Genomic DNA, 7,389 nt, shown 5'->3' on the forward strand with positions numbered 1-7,389 from the left:
CTGGGTCGAAAACCCGGAAGGGCGACCCAGGCAAAAGTTAGAGCAAGAAAAAGAAGAAAAAGAACAAAAAAAAGAAAAAAAAGAAGAAAAAGAAAAAAGAGAGAAAGAAAAAATGCAAAAAAAAATGAAAAGAAAAGAAATGAAAAGAATTGAAAAGAAAAGAAAAACAAAGCTCGCAAGGTCGAAAACCCGCATCGGGCGCCTTGGCAAAAGTTAGAGCCTAAAAAGGAGAGGTTAATACCCGAGTGTACCTTAACCCCGAACTACGTAAGGCTTGATTCCCATGTTTGGGATACGTAGGCAACTTCATTCTGAAGTCCAGCCATAAAATACTTCAAATTCAACTTGTGTCCATGTGATGGTTCTAGTCATCTTTGTCTTTTCTGTATCCGGGAGTTCGGTTGCAATCACCGCTCTGAGGACTGATTACAATACACTACGGTGCCATTCAGACAAGGGGCAACTTTCCGTTGCCATTCAATGCGCCGCGGTGCCGTTCAAACAAGGGGCAACTTTCCGTTGCCATGCAGCTTCCCTCCCGCAAGGGGCAATTTTCCTCCAAATCCGAGGTTGTGCGTCTCAAGAGTAGGTTCCGTGCTTGTTGAGCATTGGCCGTTTGCAAAAATAGTTTTTGAGAATTTTTACTGAGGTTGACTATTCTCTCGGGAAATTATTCCATTTTTCCAAAAAACTGGACCATTTCTTGGACCCAAAAAAGGAAAATTTTCAGTGCTCATAGCCTGACTTGCATGATTTCAAATCAAAAATCGAACAAGTGTGTTAATCTGACTCTCATGTTGGTCAAAATTGTTTTAGTAGAAAACAAAAACAAAAATGGTCAAAATAATGAACTAGGGGCACAGTTGAGTCAGGCTTCCAAGAAGGGCACTCTACCTGCCAGAAAAGGGCACAACTGAAGTCAACAACAAAGGGCTAAAAGCTCTCTCATCCTCCAAGCAACGAGGAATCAAGTCAAGTGCGAAGCACAAACTGGAAAGGATCAAGATATTCCACTCCCTCATCTGGACAGATCTGATCACGTCCAAACTCCCCAGCGGAGCATCGTCAACCGATGTCAATTGCAGATCTGCTGCGCGTCTGGTCGCATTGCAACCCCTCTGTGGGAGAAATTCACTGTTGTGAACAAGAGTCTGGTAAAATACCAGGGGCAAGAGCCCACAATTTCCAGCTTATCCATCAACCACCCAGGGGAGGGATGAAAAACGAGAGATTAAAGAATAGAGAGATGTGCGCTGAGAGAAAAAGCGAGAAAAGGGTTTTGAGAGAAAAACCGAGCTTGAGAGCCGAGTGATGTGAGAATCACAAATAAGAAAGGGTGGGAATAATACCCGGTGAAACAGGCTCCCTGTGCACGTCTATGTGTCGTGTCTTTTGTTTTGTTTGTCTCGATTCTTGCTTTGAGTCGTTCCGAGCGTGTCTCGACGTGTTTAGGTTGTTTACCTTTTGCTTTCCGTTGTTGAGTCTTTCTCGCTGTGTTCAGTCGTAGGCTCAATACCTGGTCGAGAACACATTTTCTCAATTTCAAAAAATGATTTGTTGTGTGCTCAGAGTGCTGTGCCATTCTCCACATTTGTGCAAAAAAGGAAATTTGTTCTTTCGAAAACTGCAGGGTCCACCCCCGATAAGTGTGAACGGTGAAACCAGGACCTATCTGAAGCTATGATAGTTCCAGACTGCAAAGCAAAAGCAAAAGAGCGAAAATCGAAGTATCTGAGTTTGTGTCAACTTCAGAAAATTCCGTGATTGTACTCCGGACGTACCTCTTCAGGGCCTTGTTAATGCTCCGAAATATGAGTGTACCTCTACCTCAGGCGCAAGATCAATCTTGCATTGTGATGCACGTTCCAATTGCATTGTTATGCACCCACTTCACTAGCATTGTCATGCTCATTCATTGCATTGATTTTGCACATCTATCCAGCATTGTCATGCTCATTACATTTGCATTGTCATGCACCTTTTCACTTGCGTTGTCACGCACTTTCCACTTGCATTGTTATGCACGCTCTCTTATTCGGAAACACTGGGATACGTCCTTATGCTTTCCCTTCTCATTCGGAAACTCCGGGATACGTCCCTATGTTTCTTTCTCTTTTTCCGAAACTCCGGGATACGTCCCTATGTTTCTCTTACCTTTCCGAAGCACCGGGATACGTCCCTATGTTTCTTCTCCTTTTTCGAAACACCGGGATACGTCCCTATGTTTCTCCTTCTTTCCGAAACACCGGGATACGTCCCTACGTTTCTCTCTCTTTCCGAAACACCGGGATACGTCCCTACGTTTCTCTCTCTTTCCGAAACACCGGGATACGTCCCTACGTTTCTCTCTCTTTCCGAAACACCGGGATACGTCCCTACGTTTCTCTCTCTTTCCGAAACACCGGGATACGTCCATACGTTTCACTCCTCATTTTCCGAGACACTGGGATACGTCCTTATGTTTCTCTCCCTTTCTCCGAGACACTGGGATACGTCCTTATGTTTCTCTCCCTTTTCCGAGACACTGGGATACGTCCTTATGTTTCTCTTCCTTTTCCGAAACACCGGGATACGTCCCTACGTTTCTTTCTCCTTTTCTGAAACACCAGGATACGTCCCTATGTTTCTTCTCCTTTGTCTAATCTTTGGGATACGTCCCTAACCACTGGGATACGTCCCTAACCTTTGGGATACGTCCCTAACCACTGGGATACGTCCCTAACCTTTGGGATACGTCCCTAACCACTGGGATACGTCCCTAATCTTTGGGATACGTCCCTAACCTTTGGGATACGTCCCTAATCTTTGGGATACGTCCCTAACCTTTGGGATACGTCCCTAATCTTTGGGATACGTCCCTAACCTTTGGGATACGTCCCTAATCTTTGGGATACGTCCCTAACCTTTGGGATACGTCCCTAATCTTTGGGATACGTCCCTAACCTTTGGGATACGTCCCTAATCCTTGGGATACGTCCCTAATCTTTGGGATACGTCCCTCATCTTTGGGATACGTCCCTAACCTTTGGGATACGTCCCTCATCTTTGGGATACGTCCCTAACCTTTGGGATACGTCCCTAACCTTTGGGATACGTCCCTAATCCTTGGGATACGTCCCTATGTTTCTCCCTCTTCAGTTAAAAGCGTTCGGAATACGTTCCAATGCTCACACCATTCCGAAACACCGGGATATGTCCCTATGTTTCTCCCTGTCCCATTTCCCCACACAATTTCAGTGTGTTTGGAATTCATCTTAGGTCGCATTGTCATGCACACCTCTTCACTTGCGTTGTCACGCACATTCCACTTGCATTGTTTTATCAAACCGGCTTCGCGAAAGCGTATAAGTCCAATTACAAACCGGCTTTGCGTAGCATATAAGTCCAATGTTCAAACCGGCTTTGCGTGGCGTATAAGTCCAATTATCAAAGTCTTCCTGCATATCATTTGCATCCTGCCCCTGAACTACGCTGGTTTGATTCCTTGCAAAGGGATACGTAGGCAGCCTGTGGGCGCAACCATTTATTTATCGATATTTTGTTTGTTTGTCCAAGTCTTCGGCCTTGTCAAAAATGGGTCGTCTCTGGGCTTTGACATTCACTCCCGTCATTGTTATGACTTTCGAGTTCTGTCAAAGAGGGGCAACTGTAGACACCCCATTTTTGACCGCCCTTAAGACTTGGGCGTTACTGATGGTTTGCTCGGTGTTGAGAGATGTGCAGGGCAAAGAATCAGTTTCTTCGGCCAGAAGAGAGGCAAATCTTTCAAAACACTTTGTTTAGGGTTTTGGAGTTGAAGAAAAGAGGAAAGGAGAGGAGAAAACTAGTTTGGGAGAAGTTCGGCATGAATCCGGGTAGAAGCGAGTCGAGCAGCCCTCGCTGAATCGGGTTTATCTATCTGTACACTTGGAGTTTAGCTATGGGGCCACCACCGTTGGAAAGAAGACTTCCGGGGCTTCATTTTTCACTCAAGAATCTCCTAGAGCCAAGTCCGGGTGGGGGAGATATGATCAGTTGAAGTCGGGCATCATCCTGGTCGGATCGAATCTGCGCGGCTTCACGAAAAAGGGCATAACTTTTTGCACAGAAGGAATTTTAATGCAAGGTTTGCGCCATTGGAAAGCTAACTTCCGGGGCTTCAATCTGGACATCCACCGGCACTTTTTTGACATCACCGGCCACCCATCGGCACTCTATTTGTGCCGACCGGCAATTTATTGTGCCGACCGGCCATTTATTGTGCCGACCGGCACTTTATTGTGCTGACCGGCAATTTTTGCTAGCCGACGACCTTCCGGAGCATTCTGCAGATTGAGTGGATTCCAGCTGTGCCAGCTGGAATGCACAGAATTGATCCCCCACGTGCATGTGTGTTTGTTTTGCACCCTTTGCACACCTTTGGCCCCTTTTCTTGCACCCTTTGCTCAAGGCTTCTTGAGGAAGCCTTGACCCCTTTTCTTGGCTTCCTCAAGAAGCCTACCAGCTGTCCAAGCTTCTCCAATAAGCCTTGAACCCCTTTGACCCCTTTCCCTTGACTTAGCTTGTAAGTTAAGTGCTTTATTGCATATATATGCACCTCTCCTCCTCCTTTGTTTAGGTTAGAGATTTGAGGCAACAAAAAACCAGAGATATATAGAGATATCTGATATACATACATACAAACCTCCATCTCTCTCCATATCTCTCTCATTCAACCATCAAACACCTTTGTTCTTGGGCCATTTCTTCATCAACTCATAGCACAAGGCATCCAACGCCTATTCCAGCAGCTTGAGGCTGTCCTCCAGAGGTTAAAAGCTCCCAAACTTGGTCCAAGAGGTGTTGATTTGCTGGTCTTCAAGGGTGAGTCCTCATCTTCCCTTTTCTAGCCTTTTCTTGCTTCATATTTAAGCCATAGTTGCTTGCATCTTTGGGCTCCGACCTAAACTTCAAATCATCATATTTTGAGGTCCTCTTCATGTTTGATTGAGGACCTCTTGCTGTTTGAGGATAGTAGCTAGCACTTGCTTCATTATCCTCCTTGAATGCCATAATCTTGCATAGAATTCTTGGCTTGTGTGTGATCTGTTTTAGAGCTTGATGTAAACTGAAAATAGGCTTATTTTGAGCCCCTCTTAAACATTGAAGAAGGGCTCAACTCTGTTTGGGACTTCCATGTTGTACTTCCCTTTATATCCTCTTTTTGGTCCCATTTTTGTATGTCTTGGCAGCCCCTGATGTTGCTGTTTTTGGACCTTGGTCCGAACTAAAAGTGGCTTTATTTTGACCTCCTGAACATGTTTTATTAAGGGTATTTTCTTGTTTGGTGAATGTTTTGTATACCTCATGTTGTAGCCACTTTTTGAGCCTCATTTTGCATTGTATTTCTAGCATGTTTGTATACTGATTTCGGGGCTGCCATGAACTGTAAATGTGCATATTTTGGGCCTCTCTTCAATGTTGTTGAAGGGCCCTAACATGTTTGGGGACAGCAGCTGTGAGTTGCTTCATAATCTCATGTTTAGGGCCGTTTTTGTATGCCATTGTTGCCCTATCTTTGTTTGCTTTTTGGCCATGAGTTGTACTAGTAAAATGCTAATTTTGGGGCTGCCTTGCTACTGTCTATTCATTGCATATCCATGTTGTGCATGTTTGATATAGCTATAGGCCATTTCGGGTGCCAAAGTCCATGTTTCGGGACTATTCCATGCATCGGGTGTGTTTTCGCCTCATTCCGGGGCTGTTTTCCCCCATATTTCAGTGCTGAAATCCCATTAGCATATTTGCATGTCATTTTCCATGCCATTGCATTGCGTATGCCATTGCCTCGGTTTGCGTGCCCGTGTGCACGCATTTCGAGGCACTTCATTTTCATTCATCGGCCTCTTATGTGAGTGTGGCTGAGGCTCTCTCATGTTAGTATAAGTCCATGTTGCATTCTATATGCCATTTTAGCCATTGCATTGCATATGCCATTGCCTAGGTTTGCGTGCCCGTGCGCACGCATTTCGAGGCACTTCATCTTCTTCCATTGGCCACTGTTTTAGGCCTATTTGGGGTTGCCTAATTCATGTTTAAGTCCATCTTCTATTTGGTTTGCATGCTTACCTTGCATGTTTGCTTGTAAGCTTTGCATGATTACATTGCATTGTTCATGTTGCATGATAGCTAACATGCTTAGGTTGCATTGCATCAACATGCATTCCTTGTCCCTTGATTTGGGTGATAGGGATTGGGAGTTTGTTTGATTGATTTGCATTGCATTTGAAATCAAAGTTGCATACTTGGTTCTTTGGGCCATCATGCATGGAAATGCGTGATTGGTGGTCCGAGAATCGAGGCACATGTCCCTTTGAGTCATTACAATGATAAGAGACATGGTTGGTGCATATATGCCTTGAAATGTGCTGCCATGCTTTGCCTTGTCCTCTGTTGCTGTGGGTTGTAGGTCCTGCAGGAATACTCTGCCGACCGGCAGTGTAAGGTGCCGGCCGGCAATCTTTTGTCTGCCGACAGCTTCAATTTTGTGCCGGTGGCAACATCTCAGTGCCGGTGGCAATTTCACCCAGCCGGTGGTGTCTCCCAGCATCCAAGGAAGCAGTCCTGAAATTTTGGCAGCCTCCAGAGGAGCACAGGAAAGAAAACAGAGGCAGCCTACGCATGGCGGCGCGCTTCCCGAGGCGGTTTACTGTTTTCTTAGAATAATTAATTTGTTAATTAATTTGTAATATTTTAATTGGCTTGCGTAGTTAATTAATTTGTAATATTTATTTGGTCCCTCCGAGCGAGGGCATATTTGTAATAAGTGTGGGTGTGTGTGTGCATGTCTTCCAACCCCCACTTCTTTCTCCCTTTTATTTACCTGCTTTTGATGGTAGATTAGGGCACATTTATTTTAGCATACCTTATGCTATGCATGCGTGCATCCATGCATTTGTATTGCATGCATTGGGCTCGGTACATCACGCTAACTGCATTTGTACTTCAATTCAAAAATTGACTATGTGATAGTTGTGCATTTCTCACATGCCATGTTTAGGATAGCCGGGCCTATCTAATTGCATCCTGTATGTGTTGCATTAAGCAATTTAGCATGAACTAGGACACGCATGTTTTGCTAACTAGTTTACTGTTTTGGCACGGAGTACTAGGTAAGCTTTTACGCTTTAGCATATCGCATGCGTGTGAATGTTGCCATGACAGTATGATTACCATGAGGCTAGCTGCTTATGTGATATAACTGCTTGAATGCCTGTGGATGGAGGTTGAATTACCTAAATTGGAATAATGCATTAAAACTGTGAGTTTTAAGCCCACTAGATAGTGGCAAAATCATCTTTTCTAAAAGCCCACTTGAGGGTGGCGAAATCTGCATTTTAGCCTACTTGCGAGTAGCAAACCATTTTCAAA

The sequence above is a fragment of the Camellia sinensis genome, chromosome 15 (assembly GCF_055761805.1).
Source record: "Camellia sinensis isolate YWXY chromosome 15, ASM5576180v1, whole genome shotgun sequence".
NCBI classification, from domain to species: domain Eukaryota; kingdom Viridiplantae; phylum Streptophyta; class Magnoliopsida; order Ericales; family Theaceae; genus Camellia; species Camellia sinensis.